The sequence below is a fragment of the Mustelus asterias genome, chromosome 20 (assembly GCF_964213995.1).
Source record: "Mustelus asterias chromosome 20, sMusAst1.hap1.1, whole genome shotgun sequence".
In the NCBI taxonomy this organism is placed as follows: domain Eukaryota; kingdom Metazoa; phylum Chordata; class Chondrichthyes; order Carcharhiniformes; family Triakidae; genus Mustelus; species Mustelus asterias.
Window position 1 is genome coordinate 3,203,110 of NC_135820.1, and position 15,806 is coordinate 3,218,915.

The 15,806-nt window shown below is 47.3% G+C and overlaps 1 long non-coding RNA gene across 1 annotated transcript in view; it reads left to right on the forward strand.

The window, feature by feature from the left end:
• LOC144508381 (uncharacterized) overlaps positions 1-14,066 on the forward strand; it is a 43,600-nt gene extending 29,534 nt beyond the window's left edge. The window contains exon 3 of the long non-coding RNA XR_013500270.1: positions 14,040-14,066. This is a non-coding gene — a long non-coding RNA (uncharacterized LOC144508381). The remainder of the gene's footprint in view (positions 1-14,039) is intronic.
• The last annotated feature ends 1,740 nt before the right edge of the window (positions 14,067-15,806 follow it).

Below are 15,806 nucleotides of genomic sequence, written 5' to 3' on the forward strand. Positions count from 1 at the left end.
TAAGAAGAGAGACTGGCAGTTAAAATGAAACGGATTCCCCAAGTCTTCTGTTGGCCTATAAAGAGTAAAAGGGGGAGGGATAGAGGTGGCACAGGGATTATGAGGGGCCAAAAAGAGGATTTACATATGGAGGTAGAGGGCATGGCTGAGGTATCAAATTAACTTTATCAAGGAAGAAGATGCTACCCCAGCCATGTTAAAAGAGGTGGTAATTTGGACACTAGAAAGATATAAAACTGAAAAGGAGGTGGTTATTGGGCAGATCATCTGTACTTTAAATGTGGGACTGGATGAGATGCACCCAGGGATACTGCGAGAGGTGAATGGAAATTGCAGAGACACCGGCCAGAACTTTGCAGATTTTCTTCAAGGGTGGTGCCAGAGGACAGAAGAATTACGAACCTTACACCCTTGCAAGGATAAGCCCAGCAATTGCAGGCCAGTCAGTTTAACTTTGGCGGTGGAAAAACTTCTGGAAACAATAATTCAGGACAAAGTTAACAGTCACGTGGAGAAATACAGATTAATTAAGGAAAACCGGCATCGATTTCTTAGGGGAAAATCATGTTTAATTAACTTGCTTGAGCATTGTTTTTCCAGAGGGGGTTGATGAATGCAATGTTGTCGACATGGTGCACAGTCTTCCAAAACCCATTTAATACAGTGCAGCACACAGGCTTGCGAGCAAAGTTATAACTCAGAGTAAAAGGGACAGTCGTAACTTGGATTTGGAATTGGCTTAGTGACAGGAAACGGAGCAATGATTAATATATATTTTTATGGCTGGAGAACAGTTTGACGTGGAGCTTCCCAGAGTTCAGTCTTAGGACTCTTGCTTTTCCTGTTATATATTAAATAACCTAGACCTTTGTGTACAGCTCACAATTTCAAAATTTGCAGATGATACAAAATTCCGAAGCATTGTGAACAGAGGAGGATAATGCAGAACTTCGGCAAGTTGGTGGAACGGGTGAACAAGTGGCTGATGAAGTTCAATGCAAATAATTGTGAATTGATTCACTTAGGAGGAAAGAACATGGAGGGACAACATAAAATGAAGAGTGCAATTCTAAAGGGGGTGCAGGGGCAGAGAGACCTTGGTGTATATGTGCAAAAGTCATTGGAGGTGTCAGAACAGTTAATAAAGCATATTGTATTCTGGACTTTATTAATAGGAGCATAAAGTACAACAGCCAACTGGTCTGGAACTCTGTCTTCCACACACAATCTCCAGTCTTGAAGAACGTGCCTTGGAATTTTCTCCCACACAACGTCTTTTCTCCCATGTCTTTACCAAGACTCCACCTCTCCTTCCGAAGTTCCTCTCCCGTGGTTCACCACGTGCATTCAACCTTCATCTTCCACAAACTCTCTCAGATACCCAACTGTGCCAACAGAACACCATTACTTCATAGGCCCAAGGTAGAGAGTTACAGACCTTTGGATCTTCTGGCTTCATGCAGGCTTATTCTGCTTCCTGGAGCTTTCTCTCGAATTTTCAGCCACCTTCCCTGCTCCTTACTTTAACTTCACTAAATAGGATGTGTTTTTGGTCACTGTCTTGGTTCCTTTATTTAGCTATTGTCTTGGAACCCTCTTTTGTTCCACTCAAGTTCCTATCCTGGGAAATCTACCTTCTGCAGCTCCTGTCCTGCTTCTTTTGTGTAATGGCATTTTGCTTCTGGGTCATCCGATCTTTGTGCCATGTTTGACTTTTGTTTCCTTTTCTGCGCAGGTGCAAGGCTCCTTTAAAAAAAAGAACAAACTGCAGGTGCACAGAATCCCTACAGTGCAGAAAGAGGCCATTTGGCCCATCGAGTCTGCACCGACCTCAATCCCACCCAGGCCCTACCCCCATATCCCTACATATTTACCCACTAATCCCTCTAACCTACGCATCTCAGGACACTAAGTGGCAATTTTAGCATGGCCAATCAACCTAACCCGCGCATCTTTGGACTGAGTGGGAAAACCGGAGCACCCGGAGGAAACCCATGCAGACATGAGGAGAATGTGCAAACTCCACACAGACAGTGACCCAAGCCGGGAATCGAACCCAGGTCCCTGGAGCTGTGAAGCAGCAGTGCTAACCACTGTGCTACCGTGCCGCCCACCAGTTCATGGCCTGAAGACAAGAATGTCCCCAACTGTGCACGTGTGGCCATTCTCTGGCCAGCACATGCACAGAAATTAAAGATTAAAAAAATGGAACAATCTGTGCATGTGTGGCCATTCAAGAGAACCATGCATGTACGGAAACCACTGAGGCCTACTGCAGTTCCCAGCCTGAGGTCCATTCTCCATTTTTAATTTCTTCTTTTTCTGAGCTCTGTAACAATGGGATGAGAGTGTCAATAGCAAGGCCAATATTTATAGCCCACCTCCAAATGCTCTGGAAAAGGTCGGGGGCGAGTTGCCTTTTCCAATCATTGCAGGACATGTGTTGCAGGAACACCCAGAGTGCTGTTGGGAAGAGAGTCACAGGATTTTGACCCAGAGATAATGAAAGGACAGCAATATGGTTCCAAGTCGGTATGGTGGCAACTCGAAGGAGAACTTCCTATTTGTCTGCTGCCCTTTGCCCTTCTACGTGGCAGGGGTTAAGGATTTGGAAGGTGCTGCCAAAGGAGGCTTGGCCAATTTCTGCAGTGCATCTTGCAAATGCACTTGACACTGTGGGCCATGAGAGTGAACGCTTAAGTTGGGTAGGGTACTCTGCCCTGGAGGATGCCGAGCTTAGAGCATCGTTTGAGCCGCACTCCTCCAGACAAGTGAAGAATATTCCATTACTCTCCTAAATTGTGCCTTGTGGACATCCTCGATTCATTTTTCTCACTTATAAACAGATGAAAAGCAACAAATCCAGCAGCTGTGATGGCATTTCAGCTCAGAGAAAAAGAACAAGGAAAAGTACAGCACAGGAACAGACCCTTCGCCCCGCCAAGCCTGTGTCGATCATGATGCTCTAACTAAACTAAAAGTAAAATCTTTCTCCCCTTACTCGGTCCATATCCCCCTATTCCCTCCCTATTTATGTACCCATCCAGATGTCTCAAGGTCGGCATGGTGGTACAATGGTTAATACTGCCTCACAGCGCCAGGGATCCAGGTTCAATTCCGGCCTTGGGTGGCTATGTGGATTTTGCACGTTCTCCCAGTGCCTGTGTGGGTTTCCTCTGGGTGCTCCGGCTTTCTCCCACAGTCCAAAGATGTGCCGGTTAGCTGGATTGACGATGCTAAATTGACTCTTCGTGTCAGGGGGGCTAGCAGGGTAAATATGTGGGGTTAAGGGGATAGGGCCTGGGTGGGATTGTTGTCAGTGCAGACTCGATGGGCCGAGTTCCAAGCACCCCCCACTCCCTGCATTAAAAACCTTCCCCGCACATTTCCCTTAAACTTTCCCCCTCCCGAGAACCTGCGCCCCGCTGTAATTGACATTTTCACCCTACGAAAAAGCCTCTGACCATCCACCCTGTCTGTGCCTCTCATGATTTTGTAGACCTCTGTCGGGTCTCCCCTCAGCCTCTGTCTTTCCAGTGAAAATAATCCTAGTTTATTCAACCTCTCCTCATAGTGGTTAAGTGGCTTGTGCTACCAAATAAACCTATTGGACTTTAGAACATAGAACATAGAAACAAATACTGCACAAACAGGCCCTTCGGCCCACAAGTTGCGCCGGTCATGTCCCTACCTACCTAGGCTTATATATAGGCTTACCTATAACCCTCAATCCTATTAAGTCCCATGTACTCGTCCAGAAGTCTCTTAAAAGACCCTATCAAGTTTGCCTCCACCACCACTGACGGCAGCCGATTCCACTCACCCACCACCTTCTGAGTGAAAAACTTACCCGTGACATCTCCTCTGTACCTATTCCCCAGCACCTTAAACCTGTGTCCTCTCGTAGCAGCCATTTCAGCCCTGGGAAAAAACCTCCGAGAATCCACCCGATCTATACCTCTCAACATCTTGTACACCTCTATCAGGTCACCTCTCATCGTTCATCTCTCCAAGGAGAAAAGACCGAGCTCCCTCAACCTATCCTCATAAGGCATGCCAACCAATCCAGGCAACATCCTTGTAAATCTTCTCTGCACCCTTTCAATCATTTCCACATCCCTCCTGTAATGAGGCAATCAGAACTGAGCACAGTACTCCAAGTAGGGTCTGACGAGGGTCTTATAAAGCTGCATCATTATCTCCCGACTCCTAAACTCAATCCCTTGATTGATGAAGGCCAGCACACCATATGCCTTCTTAACCACCTCCTCTACCTGCGAGGCCGATTTAAGAGTCCTATGGACCTGGACTCCAAGGTCCTTCTGATCCTCTACACTGCTAAGAGTCTTACCCTTGATATTATACTCCTTCATCCCATTTGACCTGCCAAAATGGACCACTGCACATTTATCCGGGTTGAAGTCCATCTGCCACTTCTCCGCCCAGTCTTGCATCCTATCTATGTCACGCTGCAGCTTCTGACATCCCTCCAGACTATCCACAACACCACCAACCTTCGTGTCGTCGGCAAACTTACCAACCCATCCCTCCACTTCCTCATCCAGGTCATTTATGAAAATGACAAACAGCAAGGGTCCCAGAACAGATCCTGGGGCACTCCACTGGTGACCAACCTCCATTCAGAAAAAGACCCATCTATACCCACTCTCTGCCTTCTGCAGGCAAGCCAGTTCTGGATCCACTGGGCAGCAGCCCCTTGGATCCCATGCCCTCTCACTTTCTCGAGAAGTCTTGCATGGGGGACCTTATCGAACGCCTTGCTGAAGTCCATGTAAACCACATTGTGGTGAACCACTGTAGTATTGTTTGTTTATGTGATATGCCTGGACACGCCCCTGCTGCCTCAATCCGGGGCTCTGCCCTTCTCTGGGTATAAAGGTGACTGCTGTCCGCCCCTTTTGCCTCAGTTCGGATTAGCTATCGGTTCGGGTGTTCTCCAGTTCTTTCGTTAATAAAAGCCTGTTATTTGGCAACAACGAGTCTTTGTATAATCAATGGTGCATCACACATCTACCGCTTTGCCTTCGTAAATGTGTTTCGTCACATTTTCAAAGAACTCCACCAGGCTCGTAAGGCACGATTTGCCTTTGACAAAGCCGTGCTGACTACTTTTGAGCATACTAAACTTCTCTAAATGTTCATAAATCCTGTCCCTCAGGATCTTCTCCATCAACTTACCAACCACTGAGGTTAGACTCACCGGTCGGTAATTACCTGGGCTATCCCTATTCCCTTTCTTGAATATAGGAACCACATCCGCAATCCTCCAATCCTCCCGAACCTCTCCCGCCTCCATCGACAACGCAAAGATCATCGCCAGAGGCTCTGCAATCTCTTCCCTCGCCTCCCACAGTAACCTGGGGTACATCCCATCCGGTCCCGGCGACTTATCTATCCTGATGCTATTCAAAATTTCCAACACATCCTCTTTCTTAATGTCCACATACTCAATCTTTTCAGTCCACCTCAATCCTGTAGTACAACCACCCAGGTCTTTTTCCACCGTGAATACTGAGGTAAAATATTAATTAAGCACCTCTGCTATTTCTTCCGGTTCTGTACAGACTTTCTCACCTTCACCTTTTATAGGTCCTATTCCTTCACATCTCATCCTTTTACTCTTCACATATTTATAGAACACCTTAGGTTCTCCTTAATCTTACCTGCCAAGGCCTTCTCGTGACCCCTTCTGGCTCTCCTAATTTCTTTCTTAAGTCCCTTCCTACAAGCCGTATACTCATCTAGATCCCTATCATCGCCAAGCTCTCTGAACCTTTTGTACACTTTCCTTTTCTTTTTGACTAGGTTCAGCGCAGCTTTCGTGCACCACGGTTCCTGTAACCTACCAAAACCTCCCTGTCTCATCGGAACGTTGTCATGCAGAACTCCAGACAAACATTTTTTAACCTGGTGTTCTGAGACTTCTTACTACAGGCAGTCCCAGAGAAGAGGAGAGGTGTTTCCCAGACTTGGGGTAAGTCTGGAGGTCTCAGCAAGTGAGGGGGAGGAGAGGTTGTGGGAAGATCAGGTTAGAGAGGGCACAAGGCTGAGGGACAAGTACAGAATCATCGATCATTGAATCCCTACAGTATAGAAGTACGGGGCGGCACGGTAGCACAGTGGTTAGCACTGCTGCTTCACAGCTCCAGGGACCTGGGTTCGATTCCCGGCTTGGGTCACTGTCTGTGTGGAGTTTGCACATTCTCCTCGTGTCTGCGTGGGTTTCCTCCGGGTGTTCCGGTTTACTCCCACAGTCCAAAGATGTGCGGGTTAGGTTGATTGGCCAGGTTAAAAATTGCCCCTTAGAGTCCTGAGATGCGTAGGTTAGAGGGATTAGCAGGTAAATATGTGGGGGTAGGGCCTGGGTGGGATTGTGGTCAGTGCAGACTCGATGGGCCGAATGGCCTCCTTCTGCACTGTAGGGTTTCTATGATTTCCATGACAGAAGGACGCTATTTGGCCCATCGAGTCTGCACTGACCACAATCTCACCCAGGCTCTATTCCTGTAACCCCACACTAATCCCGTTGCTAATCCCCCTGACACTAGGGCCAAGTTAGCACATCTAACCTGCACATCTTTGTACTGTGGGAGGAAAGCGGAGCACCTGGAGGAAACCCACGCAGACACGCGGAGAAAGTACAAACTTCACACAGACAGTGACCCGAAGTCGGAATTAAACCTGGGTCCTTGGCACTGTGAGGCAGCAGTGCTAACGACTGGGCCATTCTGCTGTATGGGGGAGAACCACCTTCTGGGGACCTATGGATGAGGGGACAGCTAAATGAGGGAGCCCCTCCACCACTTCCTGCCCACCAGCATTCTGTGCAGTGAAAGACACTGGGCTCTTCCCCCCAAACCTTCCTCCAGATGCTGGAAACTTTCCCTGGAGGTGGAATGAGGCCCAAAGATGCTGGTTACATTTAAGGATATCAATAGGCCAAAGAGTGGAGGGGCTGTCCGATGTCCTGCCTGCCACCCAAAATATGTAGGAGGGGAAAGGTGGAGGGGCAGATCGGGGGTGAGTGGGAAGGCAGTGGAATGGCAACCCACTTTATTTCATACGCTCACCTCCCACACCACGTGCTGTTAAAGGGTCATAACATTCACCTCGTGGTGTTAAGTCACCGAATACCAAATCAGCTACAATCTCATCCAACCGTGGAACAGGCTCGAAGGACTAAGTGGCCTCTTCCTATTTGTACCCATGACCATGATTAATGATGTGTACTAAAATGTAACTGGATTGATTAGTAAGTTTGCGGACGACACAAAGGTTGGTGGATTTGCGGATAGTGATGAGGACCATCAGAGGATACAGCAGGATATAGATCAGTTGGAGACTTGGGCGGAGAGATGGCAGATGGAGTTTAATCCGGACAAATGTGAGGTAATGCATTTTGGAAGGTCTAATACAGATAGGAAATATACAGTCAATAGCAGAACCCTTAGGAGTATTGATAGGCAGAGGGATCTGGGTGTACAGGTGCACAGGTCACTGAAAGTAGCAATGCAGGTGGAGAAGGTAGTCAAGAAGGCATACGGCATGCTTGCCTTCATCGGCCGGGGCATCGAGTTTAAAAATTGGCAACTCATGTTGCAGCTTTATAGAACCATAGTTAGGACGCACTTAGAATATAGTGTTCAATTCTGGTCGCCACACTACCAGAAGGATGTGGAGGCTTTGGAGAGGGTTCAGAAAAGATTTACCAGGATGTTGCCTGGTATGGAGGGCATTAGCTATGAGGAGAGGTTGGAGAAACTTGGTTTGTTCTCGTTGGAGCGACGGAGGTTGAGGGGAGACCTGATAGAAGTCTACAAGATTATGAGAGGCATGGACAGAGTGGATAGTCAGAAGCTTTTTCCCAGGGTGGAAGAGTCAATTACTAGGGGGCATAGGTTTAAGGTGCGAGGGGCAAGGTTTAAAGGAGATGTACGGGGCAGATTTTTTACACAGAGAGTAGTGGGTGCCTGGAACTCGTTGCCGGGGGAGGTAGTGGAAGCGGATACGGACTTTAAAGGGCGTCTTGACAAGTACATGAATAGGATGGGAATAGAGGGATATGGTCCCCGGAAGGGTAGGGGGTTTTAGTTAAGTCGGGCAGCATGGTCGGTGCAGGCATGGAGGGCGGAAGGGCCTGTTCCTGTGCTGTAATTTTCTTTGTTGTTTGTTCTTGATTTCTGGGGAAATAAAATGCATCAGTCTGTAATCTGTGAAGCCTTGGATAGGGCAGCACGGTGGCAGAGTGGTTAGCACTGCTGCCTCACAACACCAGGACCCAGGTTCGATTCCCAGCTTGGGTCATTGTCTGTGCAATTTTGCACATTCTCCCCGTGTCTGCTTGGGTTTCCTCCGGGTGCTCTGGTTTCCTCCCACAGTCCAAATATGTGCGGGTTAGGTGGATTGGCCATGCTAAATTGCCCCTTAGTGACAGAGGGATAGGGTAAATGCATGGGGTTATGGGGATAGGGCCTGGGTGGGACTCAATGGGCTGAATGGCCTCCTTCTGCACTGTAGGATTCTATGATTTACCAGAAATTGCACCCACCGTGTTGCAAATGTGGCTTTTCTGTTTGATTTCCTCTGCACGCAATGTTAATGCTAATCTCTGTTTCGCAGGTCGTACTCATTATGATAACCATGGCCTCCGAACCTTTGCATGACTTAGGCCAGAATTTTACCAGCACGCCCACCACGATTCTCCATTGGCCTCAGATGAGATTGCATGAATCTAGGGCGGACGTGCTGGTAAAATTCCGCCCTTAATCCCCTGAAGCAATGCCAGCAGACCCTCAGAACAGAACAACTCACAAGAACAGCACCCATTCCCTTCCTTCCATTCGCTACCCACTGATTTACATAAGACGGGGTTTTCCAATCCCGTCTGCCATGTGGGAATCGCCGCAGATGGGACGGAAAACCTGACGGAACTGACGGTCTGTTGACTTCGAGCTGGAATCTCCAGTCTTGTGGCCGTTGGGACTGGAAAATCTGCTGTACAGAATCTATATTCTTCTATCGTGCCCTGAGGTGTGATTGTTGACCAGACCAAAGCAAACCTCCCCATTGAATCCATTTAATAGTTTTTCTTTTGCATGTGTGGGACATTTGACCAGTAAGTTGGTAATCAGGCAGAAAATGGCACCCAAACTAATTACAACCTCGCTCTTAATATTACTAAGTTGTTTCTGACCTTAAACCTTTCAGGCATGAAGGAGGGACACTGAATTTGCCTTTATTACCTTCCTGGATTTCCAAATGTGAGGCAAGATTGAAAGTTAATACAAGCATATTTAACATGCTCCAAAAAATGTTATCCAACGCAGAAGAGTTAAAGGAATAAAGAATTCAAGATTTTTGCTTGGTTTAGCTACTTGGGTTTCCCATTAGTTTCTTGACATTTGGAAAGTCTTGAGTTCCCTTGACACCTGAGGTCCATGTCAGTACGTATATCGATCCAATCTTTTGGTGTCAAGGTTTATGATATTCATGTGATGGAGGCGACACACTGATACAGTGGTCAGCACTGCTGCCTCACAGCGTCAGGAACCTGGGTTCGATCCCCGGCTTGGGCCATTGCCTGTGCGGCACCTTCTCCCCGTGTCTGCGTGGGTTTCCTCCAGGTGCTCCCACAGTCCAAAAGACGTGCTGGTTAGGTGCATTGGCCGTGTTAAATTCTCCCTCAATGCACCCAAACAGGCACCGGAGTGTGGCGACGAGGGGATTTTCACAGTAACTTCATTGCAGTGTTAATGTATAGAATCCCAACAGTGCAGAAGGAGGCCATTCAGCCCATCGAGTCTGCACTGACCACAATCCCATGCACGCCCTATTCCTGGAACTCTAAATATTTATCCTGCTAATCCCTTGACACTAGGGTCAATTTAGCATGGCCAATCAACATAACTCACACAGCTTTGGACTGTAGGAGGAAACCGGAGCACCCGGAGGAAACCAACGCAGACACGGGGAGAACGTGCAAACTCCACACAGACAGTGACCGAGGCCAGAATTGAACCTGGGTCCCTGGCGCTGTGAGGCAGCAGTGCTAACACTGTGCCACTGTGCCACCCGTACTTGTGACTATTAAATCAATAAAAGAAAATTTTCGGGATGTCAGAGTCACTGGTAAAGTGGGCAAATTTCCCCATTCCTCGTTTGCCTTGAGAGTGTGGTCGTGAGTCAACTCCCTCAACCATCGCAGTCCACTGGACTGTTGGGGCGGGTGTTACAGGATCTTAACCCAGCTACAGTGAAGAAACAAGCATCTATTTCCAAGTTTGGATGGTGAGTGGCTTGGAGGAGGAGCTTGCAGATGGTGGCATTCCCGGTCATCTGCTGCCCTTTGTCCTTCCAGGTGATAGAGGTTGTGGGTTTGGAAGGTGCTCATAAGGTTTTAGAACCCTACAGTGCAGAAGGAGGCCATTCAGCCCATCGAGTCTGCACCAGCCACATCTATCCACCTAACCTGCACATCTTTGGACACTAAGGGGCAATTTAGCATTGCCAATCCACCCAATCTGCACATCTTTGGCTTGAATGAATTGGCATTGGATGAGGATTTGAAGAGGTACGTTTGCAAGAAGGGTACTAATTTTCTGGTAGGCTGGAGGTTGGATTTGGGGCTGGGATTTGAGTTTTGCACCCCGATACTGGCCCCTGGCTCTCATTCCTTCCTGTTCTCGGTTACAGGGCTCTCATTCTCTCTGGCTGGATTATTGCCCCCGATTCAGACACAAATGCTGAGGCTCAGTTGCGAGTTAGTGATTCTTTCTGGGGGGGGGGTTTCGGTGACTGGTCTCGCACTCTCGCCACACACTGGTCTCAGTTACCGGACTCTGACTCTCGCTGCTGCACAGCCTCCCTCTATCACTGCAGCAATTTCATTGAGAAGTGTTCTTATTCTCTGATTCCTTCTCTACAAGAGATTGTGAGCTGAGTGAAAATGAAGAAAGAGGCATGGCAGAATGGTCAGCTGCCTCACAGCACCAGGGAGCCGGGTTCGATTCCCGCTTTGGTCACTGCCTGTGTGGAGTCTGCACCTTCTCCCTGTGTCTGCGTGGGTTTCCTCCCACAGTCTGAAAGGCGTGCTGGTTAGGTGCATTGGCCATGAGAATTCTCCCTCAGTGTACCCGAACAGGCGCCGGTGTGTGGCGACTAGAGGATTTTCACAGTAACTTCATTGCAGTGTTAACATAAGCCTATTTGTTATTAATAAATAAACTTTACATCAATTTCAGGAAATTGAAAACAGATAGGAAAACAAAGATAGCAGAAAAGAGCTTAGACAAGGACTTAGGAGGGCAAAAAGGGGCCATGAAATGTCTTTAACAGGTAGGATTAAGGAGTATCCCAAGGGTTTTTATGTGTATAGAAGAAGGAAGTGGGTAGCTAAGGAAATGGTAGTTCATGGACAGTGGGGGGAATTTGTGTGTGGAGCCAGATGAGGTGGGGGAGGTCCTTAATGAGTTCTTTGCATCAGTATTCACAAAGGAGAAGGATGTGGTGGATGGTGAGTGTAGAAGGGAGGATGTTGACATTCAAGGACATGTTGAAATAAAAAGGGTATTGGAGGCTTTGAAAAACGTTCAGGTGGACAGGTCCCCAGGGCCAGATGGGCTCTAACCCAGAATACTGGAAGAGGTGAGGGAAGCAATTGCTGAGGCCTTGGCCAACATCTTTAAATCCTCTTTAGCCACGGGTGAGGTACAAAAGGATTGGAGAGTAGCTAACATTGTTCCTCTGTTTAAGCAGGGCAGAAGACATAATCCATGAAATTACAGGTCTGTGAGCCTTACATCAGTGGTGGGGAAATTATTGGAGAAGATTCTTAGAGACAGGATGTACTCACACCTTGAAGAGAAGAGGCTTATTAGTGATAGGCAGCATGGTTTTGGAAACATAGAAACATAGAAAAGCTACAGCACAAAACAGGCCCTTCAGCCCCACAAGTTGTGCCAAACATATTCCTACCTTTTAGGCCTACCTATAACCCTCCATCCTATTAAGTCCCATGTACTCATCCAGGAGTCTCTTAAAAAACCCGATTGAGTTCGCCTCCACCACCACTGGTGGCAGCCGATTCCACTCGCCCACCACCCTCTGTGTGAAAAACTTCCCCCTAACATCTCCCCTGTACCTACCCCTCAGCACCTTAAACCTGTGTCCTCTCGTAGCAGCCATTTCCACCCTGGGAAAAAGCCTCTGAGAGTCCACCCGATCTATGCCTCTCAACATCTTATATACCTCTATTAGGTCTCCTCTCATCCTACGTCTCTCCAAGGAGAAAAGACCGAGCTCCCTCAGCCTATCCTCATAAGGCATGCCACTCAATCCAGGCAACATCCTTGTAAATCTCTTCTGCACCCTTTCAATCTTTTCCACATTCTTCTTGTAAAGAGGCGACCAGAACTGAACACAGTACTCCAAGTGGGGTCTGACGAGAGATTTATATAGCTGCATCATTATCCCCGGACTCCTAAACTCAATCCCTCGATTGGTAAAGGCCAGCACACCATACGCCTTCTTAACCACCTCCTCCACCTGCGGGGGCGATTTTAGAGTCCTATGGACCCAGACCCCAAGGTCCTTCTGATCCTCTAAAGTACTAAGAGTCTTTCCCTTTATATTGTACTCCTTCGTCCCATTTGACCTGCCAAAATGGACCACTACGCATTTATCTGGGTTGAAGTCCATCTGCCACTTGTCCGCCCAGTCTTTTGTGAAGGAGAGGTCGTGTCTCACAAACTTGATTGTGTCCCTTGAGGAAGTGACAAGAAAAATTGACCAGGGCAGGGTAGTGGATATGGTATATAAGGTTCCTCATGGCAGGCTGATACAGAGGGTGAAGTCATATGGGATCTGAGGTGAGCTGATAAGATGTATACAAAACTGGCTTGGGCACAGAAAGCAGAGAGTAGCAGTGGAAGGGCATTTTTCTAACTGGAGGTCTGTGACAAGCCGTGTTCCACAAGGATCAGTGCTGGGACCTCTGTTGTTTGTAATATATATATATATATATATATTATATAAATGATTTGGAGGAAAGTTTCGGTGATCTGATTAGTAAATTTGCAGATGATACAAAAATTGGGGGAGTAGCAGATAGTGAGGAGGATTGTCAGAGGATACAGCAGGATATAAATCGGCTGGAGATCTGGGTCGAAAGATGGCAGATGGAATTTAACCTGGACAAATGTGAGGTGATGCGATTTGGAACGGCTGCTGCAGAAGGAAAGAATACAGTAAATGGTAGAGCCCTTAGAAATATTAGCATACAGAGGGATCTAGGTGTGCAGATCCACAGTTCCCTGAAGGTGGCAACTCAGGTGGACAAGGTAGTCAAGAAGGCGTACGGCATATTGGTCTTCATCGGTTGGGGCGTTGAGTATAGGAATTGGAAAATCATGTTGCAGCTGTGTAAGACTTTGGTTAGGCCGCATTTGGAGTATTGTGTACAATTCTGGTCGCCACACTGCCGCAAGGATGTTGATGCATTGGAAAGGGTGCGGAAGGGATTTACCAGGATGTTGCCTGGTTTGGAGGATATGGACTATGAGGAAAGGTTGAACAAACTTGGGTTGTTTTTATTGGAGTGTCAGAGGATGAGGGGGGGACCTGACAGAGGTTTACAAGATTATGACAGTGTTGGAAAGAGTGGATAGTCAGAGTCTTTTTCCCAGAGTCAATGGGTCAATTACTCAGGGGCACAGTTTGAAAGTGAGAGAGGGAAAGTTTAAAAGAGATGTAAGGGGCAAGTTTTTCACACAGAGGATGGTGAATGCCTGGAACGTGCTGCCAGAGGAGGTGGTGGAAGCAGATCTTATAACAATGTTCAAGAAGCATCTGGACAGATAGATGAATAGGCAGGGAATCGAGGGATATGGACCACGTAGAGGCAAGAAAATATTAGATTAGGGGGGCATCGGTGTCGGCACAGACTTGGTGGGCCGAAGGGCCTGTTCCTGTGCTGTTCTGTACTTTGTCCTATTGTTAACACAATTCTATTTCTTCCACAGGATGTGCAAAGGCTTCCAGCTTGAGTAAGTATGTTCATATCATTTCTCTAACCCTGCTCAATATAGTTCCCCAAAGTTAACGGAGCAGCGTGAGCAAAGAAAAATTTGTAAAGCCATATCCCATTGTTACAGGAAGGATGTAAATAAGGTTGAAAGAGTGCAGAGAAGGTTCACAAGGATGTTGTCGGGACTTGAGAAGATGAGTTACAGAGAGAGATTGAATAGGTTGGGATTTTATTCCCTGGAGCGTAGAAGAATGAGGGGAGATTTGATAGAGGTGGACAAGATTTTGATGGGTATAGATAGAGTGAATGCAAGCAGGCTTTTTCCGCTGAGGCTCGGGGGGAAAAAAACCAGAGGGCATGGGCTAAGGGTGAAAGGAGAAAAGTTTAAAGGGAATATTAGGGGGGGCTTCTTCACGCAGAGAGTGGTGGGAGTGTGGAATGAGCTACCGGATAAAGTGGTAAATGCGGGGTCACTTTTAACATTTAAGAAAAACTTGGACGGGTTCATGGATGAGAGGGGTGTGGAGGGATATGGTCCAAGTGCAGGTCAATGGGACTAGGCAAAAATTGATTCGGCACAGACAAGGGCCAAAAGGCCTGTTTCTGAGCTGTAATTTTCTATGGTTCTATGGTTCTATGATGCACCATTCCAAAATTCACTGATATCTATTCATGTGTTGAATGGTAGGACACTAGGAAGTTCTGTGGAACAAAGGGACCTTGCTGTGCTTGTCTGCAGATCTCTGAAAGCGGAAGGACATGTTAGTAGGGTGGTGAAAAAAGCATATGGGACACTTGCCTTTATCAGTTGAGGCATACGTTACAAAAGCAGGGAAGTCATTTTGGAGTTGTATACAAATTCGGTGAGGCCACAGCTGGAGTACTGTGTGCAGTTCTGGTCACCACATTATCAGAAGGATGTGATTGCATTGGAGGGGATGCAGAGGAGATTCACCAGGATGCTGCCTGGGATGGAACATTTAAGTTACGAAGAGAGGTGTAGGCTTGGGTTGTTTTTGTTGGAGCAGAGAAGACTGAGGGGCGACCTGATCGAGGTGTACAAGATTACGAGGGGCATGGACAGGGTGGATAGGGGGCAGCTGTTCCCCTTAGTTGAGGGTCAGTCATAAGGGGACATTAAGATGAGGGGCAGGTTTAGGGGGGATGTGAGGAAAAACCTTTTTACTCAGGGGATGGTGACGGTCTGAATGTGCTGCCTCGGAGGGTGGAGGAGGTGGGATGCCTCACATCCTTCAAAAAGTATCTGGATGAGCACTTGGCACGCTATGACATTCAGGGCTATGGGCCAAGTGCTGGTAGATGGGATTAGGTGGGAGTTCAGGTGTTTCTAATGTGTTGGTGCAAACTTGATGGGCCAAAGGGCCTCTTCTATGCTGTATGGTTTGATGATTCTCTGAGTACTAACTGTGTAAATTTCATCCAGTCTAGATTAATGATTTGATTTTGATTTGATTTATTATCGTCACATGCATTGGGATACAGTAAAAAGCTTTGTTTCTTGCACGCTGTTGAATAGAAAATGTTTGGAGTGGGAGGTGGTGGAGCTCCCTCTGCAGGGAGAGGAAAGGATATTGGCATCTCTGCTCCATCTACCGAAATCATCACATGTTTTAAAACAATTACTATTCTTGTTAATCTGTGTCCAAGAACAAATATACAGACAAAGCATACCATTCATAGAATAAGTAGGGGAGAAGGAAAGGAGAGGATGCAGATTGTAGTGTTACAATTATAGCTAGGG